The sequence below is a fragment of the Etheostoma spectabile genome, chromosome 12 (assembly GCF_008692095.1).
Source record: "Etheostoma spectabile isolate EspeVRDwgs_2016 chromosome 12, UIUC_Espe_1.0, whole genome shotgun sequence".
NCBI classification, from domain to species: Eukaryota; Metazoa; Chordata; class Actinopteri; order Perciformes; family Percidae; genus Etheostoma; species Etheostoma spectabile.
This window is the reverse complement of record NC_045744.1, coordinates 766,478-776,847: the sequence shown is the minus strand read 5'-3', so window position 1 is coordinate 776,847 and position 10,370 is coordinate 766,478.

Below are 10,370 nucleotides of genomic sequence, written 5' to 3'. Positions count from 1 at the left end.
TGTTTGAGGCTTGAAGATCAGCAGATTTAAGGGAAAGGTTAAATTGCTTAAAACTGTGACACAAGACAAAATACAACTATCCTCCAACAGAAATCACTGAGTCAGCCTAGAACAAGCACTAAATCCCCAGAATGCCCCACTGGAGCTCCTCTATGCCAGGAGGACGGACCGACCATGCGGCTTGGCTGGTTGCTGCATACGGTTTCAGGAGAAGGAAGTCTTGTGCCAAAACACACAAGCACAATATTTTTTTTAAAACATAACATTGCGTAATTTAAATGATATGACACAGAAGTCTTAGGGCATATCCATGGCAACAATGCAGACTGTGAGTAGGTATTCTCAACTACAGCTGCAAAGTTAAATTGGATTTTATGTGGTCAGTATGCAGGCTTTACACAGATTCCCGAGATATCAATGATTTTATGGATCAAATTACTTTTACTATTGCTCAATGTGAAAGGGGTTCTGGTCATGACAAACCCACGGACAATTATTACCCAACTCCTTCCCTCAGCTTGACAGAGCGTTGCTATGTCTTTTAGTTCATTGTGTTGGTTTTTATGCCCACAAATGTTGGAAAGATGGAAAGTCAACAGGAAACATTGTCTCCTCCTTCAAAAGGCCATGTTGCAGTGTCCTTTAGCTAAGGCAGCATAACTTTATATAGCAGCAAGAAGTAACCTTTTTAATAATATTATATCAAAAACTCAATCTCATCTTTCCGTCAGCAGTTGGCAGCTGTTTCCAGGGAAAGTGCTCTGATTATGGTTATACCTTCCACCAAATGATCACGTTATTTTTCTTTATTGATTTGTGTACCGATTTTCTCGTTAATTACGTGTACAGGTCAAGATTTTTGAACGGGGCCATTTCACGTACTGCCATGACACTGGGCTGCCCTGTGTTCTCACTACTCCCCTAAAACGGAGACATTTGGAAACACTGCTGCCCCTTTTTGGTTTAAAAAATCTGGGGTTGCTTTGTGGTCTGGACGGACACAAACACGTCATGCACGTCCGCCAGTCTTATCAGTTAGTTAGGCTTCCACACCTTTCAGCAGCTTTGGAGTCAAGACCACCTTAACCGAGACACAGTCATTACCAAGACTGGGAGCATATGGACCGAGACAAGACCAAGACTTTGAGGGGTTGAGACCAAGTGAAGACCAAGACCAAGGCAGGGTGAGACCGAGTCAAGACCAAGACCAGACCAGTGCGAGTGGAAAATGCTAACCATACGCCCTCCTCAGGTGAATCTGAATGATCCACATACCCATAATAAACACCCACAAAAAACAAATTAAGATTCTTCTTCATTCACCTTTTATCACGTTAAAAAAACTCCTTTGGTTTAGATAGCCAAATTGTATTACTGAGAATTTGACTGACATCTCCCAGACAGCCAGAGCTTCTTCGCTTGTCTTGCGCATTCACTTGGGAGTGCTTGTTATGCATGTGGGGAACAGGGGTTAACAGTAACAAATTTCAAATTAGAAATGAGTCAATTTATGGTTGGGAAGTTGTGGTCTTCGCCGGTCTTGAAGTTCCAGAGTCCTCTTCATCCGAGACCTAGACAAGAGATCTTGATTACACTGCCTGTCAGTGATCCCTTCAAAAATGTTTTGCCAATGTTGTTCTTTCCCTCAAGTATTTTCTGTATTTTCAACGTCTACATCCATGATTTTCAACCACAGAGTGATGGTAGACACTCTGCTTCCTGTTTACAGCAGCATGCACATGCCCAGTGAATGCCACTGGTCATGTGATATGCGCTTCCAGACGTGTTAATATGGACATTGATTAGTTCTGTACGGAGCCTCAACATGTGGGAATGTAGCCATAGATGTACATTCATCAGAGGGACAGAAATATGACTCATGAATGCTAATGTTCCTTCGTCTTTGCTTAGAGTGTAACTAAGACGCTTTTTGCTGACTTGTTTTTCTGCTGGCTATCACCTTTGTAGCATGTGTGACTTTAGCTCTAATCACACGGGATTAGTATCATCTGGGGACCTTGTGTGATTTAGAAATGACCCCTCCACATCTGAGTTTTGTTTGGTGCATGCACACTGGATAAGTGAAGCAAGCTTTCACTTTAATGTATATGTACCCTGAGAGTTGGTTCCCTGGGGGTGTGCGGAGGACGGCCAGGGCGAGGCCTCTGCACCGGACGTGGGTCGGGGCAACGTATCTTTTTGGAAGGCGCGTCAACTTGGGGACGGGGGTCTCTGTAAGGCTGTGACCCAGACTAGGTTGGTCATGCGTCCGCAGCCCCCTGCAATCACATACTCGACTTCACGAGAGGGATGAAAAGGAGCGCAGAAAACAATAAAATCAAAAATACATACAACCTCACAAAATCACAGAGATGTGGTTTTGCACAAGACTTTTACGTTTAAATTTAATATTATCACAGGGCCTTAGTGTTTGACGAAATACGGTACGTCATTGGCAGCAGAATTTTTACTTGACAAATTACAGACATGCCCAATTCCCACAGGATTAAGCTCAATGGCAACCTCCGTAATTATTCCAAATGACTAGAGGGCATCAGGTGATACCAATCCCTTGGGAAAAGAGCTTTTGTCAGTGTTTGGTTTAGAGCTTGTTGTGATGGCTTCACATGGCCAGAAGGTGCAGGTTTAATGTTATAGGATATCCATATCTACGTCTATGTAAAGTCATTTTACCTTCTACAGAGGAGATTGGTTGGTTGGTTTCTTAGCATACTGTAAGATTAAAAATAAAGATTCAACAAATCAGGGCGTGAACCAGGGAAAATAATTTTATGTAGATATAAATTTTAAATTAAAAAAATGTAAAAAGTCTTAAAGAATTACTGAGAAATATGGCCCTTTGATATTATTTCTGCATTAAATATAGTGCACTTACTTGAATGACTAAAATCTGGCACATGCATCCGATGATTGTCTATAACGGTGTCTGTTTTGGCACAGATCTGGATCCAGATGCTTTGTGATGGATCAACCAATGGCATCTAACATGTACAGTATTTCCAAGGATAAGTCCCATTGAGATCAGGCATGTGAGGCTTGTCTTTGAAAACGGCAGCAGATGTACTGGCAGACACAAGCGCCGTCAATACATTTCATAATGAGGAAAGACAATTAAAGTAACAGAGAGAGCAAGAGGAGAGAAAAAAGAAGCAACTGTTGAGGAATTAGAACAGAGCAACATACATCATTCCCTTTTCCACGAGCCTGTACAGAACAAACACAGAAGCACTGGCTTCAGGTGCAGCGGCGAGCTTCTGATTAAATGTTTTTTTTTATAGTTGCATACTATATACCAGTGAGCAATGATAAAAGTGCATTAGTGAGAGGGCTCTGTCCTCAAAATGAAGATTAATTAGACAAAGGAATGCTGCTGGAGATGAACATGCTCTTGATGGAGTAGCTTTCGGCAGTTTTTCCCTCAGCCTACTTAAAATTCAACGTCAAACAGCGCTGCTATTGGCCTATAATTACAACATCAGTCATTATTGATCATTGTCACCTTAATAAACAGCTCTCAACATTCTGAAGAATTTGCCGAAGATAAAACAACAGGCAACAACGCCGGCCTCTGTGCATTTATCTTGGTGACACGCACAGAACAGGCCAAATCAAGGAATTGTGGGATTTAAACAGGCTCCGGAATTAACGTTCAAATGGTTTGTTTAGAAAAGGGGGAGCGTGATGTCGGCTGAGCCTCTAGATAGGGCTTCAAGGATACACTGCTTTTGTTTGCATTGTTTTGTTGATGCGTGTGCGTGAAATGAAATAGCTGGGAGAAAATGTCAGTGTCGTTCCATTATATTCCAAGGCAAAAAAGAAGGATATGAATTTCACTCTAAAAAAAATGTGTGTGCGTGTGTGTGTGTTTGTGTGTGTGTGTTACACAGATCAGTATGTGTTTCAGGGCAAAGGATTTGTCTTTAGTTCCACTTTGTCTGTCAGTTATTACTGTAGAAGGGCAAACACTGTGCAAAGCCAATTGCACATGTATTGGATGTGTTGAGAGACGTGTTGAGAGACGTGTTGAGAGACGTGTTGAGAGACGTGTTGAGAGACGTGTCCAGCTTGGTGCAAAGTGATTCTTCAAGCTCCAATACCTTAATGGAGTTTGAATGTAAAGTGAGGTATGGTTAGGATTTGACCAAAAATGTTAAATCTAGCCCGTGGAATGAAGCTTAGTCAGTAGCGGCATTTTTTATAGAAATACGTGTTGCAAACAGACCTAAGTTGTACACAGATAAGAACATCAGCACCTCCACCACCACAGTGAACATAAAAGAAATAAATACACAGTATATTTACAGTATATCTGTCATATAATGATACACATATTTTTATGACACTGTTGTCAAAACCCACACAATCGACGTGCAAACACTTGCAGGCGGAATCTTGGAAGTTTGTGATCAGTACTGAATGGTGATGTAACCAAGTGGTGTCCCGTTTCATGGGGGGGGGGTTAACCCCTAGCCCTTACCCCTTGGTTTCAAGGGGTAAGGGGTAGGGGGTAGGGGTAAGGGGTAAGATGGAGAAATGGGATTCAGTCTGCGTTGTCACTTTTTTAACGTTTACCACATTTTTGAAGTTTTTTTTCAATGTTTTCAGAAGTTTATTAACTGAGCACCTTTGTTTGAGAGAATGTTATTTTCATAAAAACAGAGAATGTTCTGTATTTTAACTGCAGCTACACACATCATTTCGGTTTCTTTATTTGTCCGGGTAATGAGCTGCAACTCTTTTTCTGTTATTTCATGGATTTTATTCTTAGAGTGCAGGTAATAAAGTGTTTGAAACTCATATTTTAGCCCCCGCTTATAATGTGCCCCCGTCCATGATTTGAAGTAATTCAGAGTCTAGTCTTCTGTCCTGCAAAACCCTGCTCCTCAACAGGCACCTGAGGACCTGATTAGAATAACAGCGTCGTCGTAGTGACCAGAGAGAGAGGAGACGTTGGCAGGCGGTCCCTCCTTGTGGACATAATTGGCAATAAGCCATCAATTAGACTGAGACATATATCCTGCAGCCTCTGGGCCGGTGAGAGAGGGGCAATGAGGCCGAGCCAACACTACGCAGGACTTCTGATCATGCAGCTCTTTCACTTTCTAGAAAAAGAAAATTATTTTTGAGAAAGTTCTTGAAAAAAACAATCATTTTGGAGTCCTTTGTTGAAAATGGGTTTCCACACTGTTCAATAGTAGACACTTCTTCTTTCACTTTACTTTTGTGGTATTTATGCCTTGATTACATCTTTCTTTCCAAGGTCTTCTGAAGATTAAGAAAGCATTTCACATTTATTTTAATACTCTTTCTTTTCACACTCAAGGGCTGCAATTGTCAGAATTCTACCAAACAAGATCAGTTGAACTGAGCTTTGTGTCGCTGCCAACGGTTGGAGATTTCTGTAACAAACAAAACCAAATCTGCTCTCATGTTGTTATGCTACACTGAACATCCAGTGGTCTCATACTGAATCTATATTATCACATCCAATAGCTGTTGGGGTTAATAACCATACGTTTCATCAATTGCTCTCTATGATTTCTTTGCTTCAGCCTTTCCTGCATGTCCTGGATCCCTAACAGGCGACAGCATTGTGCCAGAGAACTGAATTGTTAACATGCATGGGCAGCCAGCCATCATCTCCATGATAAATCCTTCAGAGGAGAATGCACATTTAAAGAAAGAGTTCATACATCACTGACTGAGCCAGGCCGGCCCTTATATGTGTCAATAAATCTTCCCTTGTGGTTACATGCTGCCTGTAGTTGAATTAAATGGAATAATTTTGCACTTGACGGAGCATCTTGTCCCTGCTGTTGGAGCCTTTATTATGGCCCAGCAAGCATTCATTGCCTCAGTTGTTATTCTTAAACTATGGGATCAAGATGACTGGCAAATCCTGAACCTGTCTCATGCAGGTTGTATTAAGATGGCAGAAAAATAACCCTGTCCTCCAGGCTTTTTATAGTTTTTGTTATGCCACCCTATGAACAATGTCCCTCAACTTACTTGCTATCATTAGGAAGAATGGAAAAGTTACATGGAAAGGCATGTGTGACCTGTGTTTGAGTGTCACTATACCCAATGATGTATGTGCAGAGTTTGACACTAGAAGGATGTGCATTGGCCATCCCTTTTATCCCAAGCATGGTTTGTGACATCAGCGATCGTTTGGAAGCCATTCCTGGTCCAATATGTAACTTGCAAACGTGTCATCCTTCAGCGCACATACACTGAAAATGGACTTTACAGTCAAGTAACAAACACATGTCGGCCAGCAGTTCAACTTATATTTATAGATTTGTGATTTTAATGGAGGAGGAGGGGGAGGAGTGGATGTCATTTCAAAGATTGTATAAGATATTTACAAAATTCTTTTTATTTTAAACATCAGATACAAATACATTTTTCAAAGTAGAGAAATTATATACATCTTGAAATAAAAAACGTAAAATGAAATGCTTTATTTGATGCTACTTTGTGGCTTCAGTTCCTAACTGATCATAGCTAGAGGATTAAAGGGATTACAAAGAGAGAAAAATGAAGATGATTTGTTTTCTCAAATGTGTTTTTCTAGTAAATTACTAAATAGTTTCACCTTACGCCACATTGAGCTATACGGGGGACTCTGGGTCACAGATTTATTGCACCAATAAACCCCACCCCACCTGTCACCCCCTATGCAGTGTGTATGTATCCTGTCACCTCCAGTTCCAATCAGGTACAGTGCACCTGAAACAAATCAGTACTCCTATGCTGGGGATGCGGACCTCAGTGGTGCAAATTCTCAGATGAGATCTGACCAAAACACATTGCCAGACCTTCCTCCCCAGCTCTGCGGAGGAGGGTCTGACTAGTCCACACAGCATCCTGGGATGGGCATACGTCTTTGGCGTTGCTAAGCACTGGACGGAGCCGCGGTAACCATAGTCCTCAGATTGGACAGATAGTCTAGCTAGCTGTCTGGATTTACCCTGCAGAGACCTGAGGACCAGGTAACCATAGTCCTCAGATTGGACAGATAGTCTAGCTAGCTGTCTGGATTTACCCTGCAGAGATCTGAGGACCAGGTAACCATAGTCCACAGATTGGACGGACAGTCTAGCTAGCTGTCTGGATTTATCTGTCTGGGGTATTTTCGGTGTTTATTTTTACAGGACAACAGAAGACATGAAAAGGGAGAGAGGGGGGAAATGCCCTGCAGCAAAGAGTCGTCGGTCGGAGTTGAACGTGGGCCGGCTGCGTCTACATCTGGGCGCCTGCTCTACTGACTGAGCTATCTGGGAGCCCATACAATGTGTTTTCATTAGTAATTCCACTAATCTTCCAAAAACATTGCAGTGTCCATTTAGCTATACTTTGTCTTGAAGTGCAACTCATGATTATCATATGTGCTTTTCTGCTGATAAATAGCAAATTGAGGTAACAACTGCCAAGCAAAATGGAAATGGAAATAGATTGTTACAATGTGAGTGAGCCAATAATGGCATCATTATCCTCCACAACAAATATAGAAAACTGCACTTGAGCTCCAGCGTGTTTGAATTATTTCCAAGTAGCAAAATGCTTTGAGGCCTGAGATGGGATCCCCCAGCACCATCCCTGCTATTGAGATTGCAGAAATGCACGCAGCCCCTTTGAATTCACAGAGGCCGTGCTCCGTGTACAAACACACATTGTTGACAAAAGGTTTTTCTATTTAAATAAGATAGTGCTTGAGGTAAAAGGCCTCATAGGGAGTGCATGAATATGTGTTTGTGTCTGCAATATCACAGAGGGGGTTGTGCACATTTGTGTGTGCATGCAAGACTGCCACAGTATGCTCAGCAGTATGTGTCTTCTTAAAGGCTGTCAAATTGGTGTTGAATACACAACTGTGGGCAAATGCCACTCTGCTCACTGAGACTACAGGAGTGCCAAAGAATCTTAGTGGGGAAACTGGAAACTAGCATGCCAAAGGAAATACGTTAAAAAAATAATTCAACTGACACGGTTGTGACATAGGTGATATTGTTTTAGGGGTGCCACCATGTGAACTAAGGCGAGCTCATCAGGAGTGCAGCTCGCCTATGAACCAGTCTGTTGTGGAACATTACCTTTTTTTCTGCAGGATTGGAAGCGCTGCTGGGTCTTTCTTGTATCCACCCATAGGTGCTCTATATATTGCAGGTACACTGTGCTTATTTCTCATGTGCAGGCTCATTGCATGAGTGAAAACCGAGCTCAATTCCAAAATGTATGAATTAACATTTGAATTTTTGCACAAAACGCTCCTTGGGTTTTGTGCAAAAAATTCAAAAAATTCAAAAACATCCCATTTTAAGCCACATATGATAGGCCTACAGGGTGTGATCCGTCCACCAGGTTATGATCCAGCACCTCAACTGGCTCTTTTCAAGAACTCCTATGAAATGACATGAAACAAAATCGCCTGGATTAATGATGACCCCTCCAGTCAGGCCTAGGGAGGGGGAGAAGGGGGGGCTCCTGGTCACTTAGTCATGCTTAGTTTAAAGAGATAGCATGAAGCATGGGGGGATAAGATGGGTAGGCATGGGGATCTGGTAAGCTGCCAATTGAACAAAGACAGGGTTCTTTTCCTGCCTGTGAAAAGACAGAGTACAAGTACAAATACTTTGTTACCGATACTTTGTTACTGTATGTAAGTAGAATTTTTTTACGTATCTGTACTTTACTTCGTCAAGTAATATCCTAAAAGGTGACTTTAACTTTGAAGTACTTTATACAAGACTGGATATAGCACATATGGTTTGGACTTCACCTGAAATGGAATGGCATTCAATACATTTACAGTTAGCACAGTTTGTTTTAAAAATATGAACTTGCCATTTCCATGGTGTTAATGTGATGGATACATATTTACTTATCGCTATTATTTTATGATGTTTTGAAATTATGTGGAGCAAAACCTCAGTCTGAGACAGTCACGTGAATGTGTGGACACTATTATGTCACTGTTGACTCAGACAGACTTTGCACTGAACAAACATCTCATGGCAAAAAGCGAGTTTTACTGACAGGAGTTTTGACACATGACAGCAGAGTAAATTTACAGAGGAATTCTTACTGTTATTTTACCTCATGTGACATTTAAGCAATGATACACTTGAGCTTGTGATTTAAAGGTCCTATGACAGGCTGCTTGTAATGCTTTATACAGGCCTTAGTGACCCCTTAATACTGTATCTGAAGTCTCTTTTATATAGACCTTAGTGGTCCCTAATACTGTATCTGAAGTCTCTTTTATATAGACCTTAGTGGTCCCCTAATACTGTATCTGAAGTCTCTTTTATATAGACCTTAGTGGTCCTTAATACTGTATCTAAAGTCTCTTTTATATAGGCCTTAGTGGTCCCTAATACTGTATCTGAAGTCTCTTTTATATAGACCTTAGTGGTCCTTAATACTGTATATGAAGTCTCTTTTATATACCTTAGTGGTCCCTAATACTGTATCTGAAGTTCTCTTTTATATAGACCTTAGTGGTCCCTTAATACTGTATCTGAAGTCTCTTTTATATAGACCTTAGTGGTCCCTAATACTGTATCTGAAGTCTCTTTTATATAGCCTTATGGTCCCTAATACTGTATCTGAAGTCTCTTTTATATAGACCTTAGTGGTCCTTAATACTGTTATCTAAAGTCTCTTTTATATAGGCCTTAGTGGTCCTTAATACTGTATCTGAAGTCTCTTTATATAGACCTTAGTGGTCCCTAATACTGTATCTGAAGTCTCTTTATATAGACCTTAGTGGTCCCTAATACTGTATCTGAAGTCTCTTTATATAGACCTTAGTGGTCCCTAATACTGTATCTGAAGTCCCTTTTATATAGACCTTAGTGGTCCCCTAATACTGTATCTGAAGTCTCTTTTATATAGACCTTAGTGGTCCCTAATACTGTATCTGAAGTCTCTTTTATATAGACCTTAGTGGTCCCCTAATACTGTATCTGAAGTCTCTTTTATATAGACCGTAGTGGTCCCCTAATACTGTATCTAAAGTCTCTTTCCCAGAATTCAGCCATGGTCCAGAATTCCAGCCACTAGAGCCAGTCCCACAATGAGCTTTCCTAAGTATGGGACATTTCTGAGTCTGTATCTTTTGAGGAGGAGATAGGGGGGGGGCAAGGTGGAAGATGAGGGTGTGGCCTTGACCAACTGCCATGCTTTGCTTGTTTGAAAGCCATGATGTCTCTCTTTTTCATGGGCGGGCCAAATTCTCTGGGCAGGCAAAGCAGAGAAAGGCGAGGTAACCTTGCCCCTTATGATGTAATAAGAGGAAGATTCCAGATAGGCCCATCTGAGCTTTCATTTTCTCAAAGGCAGAG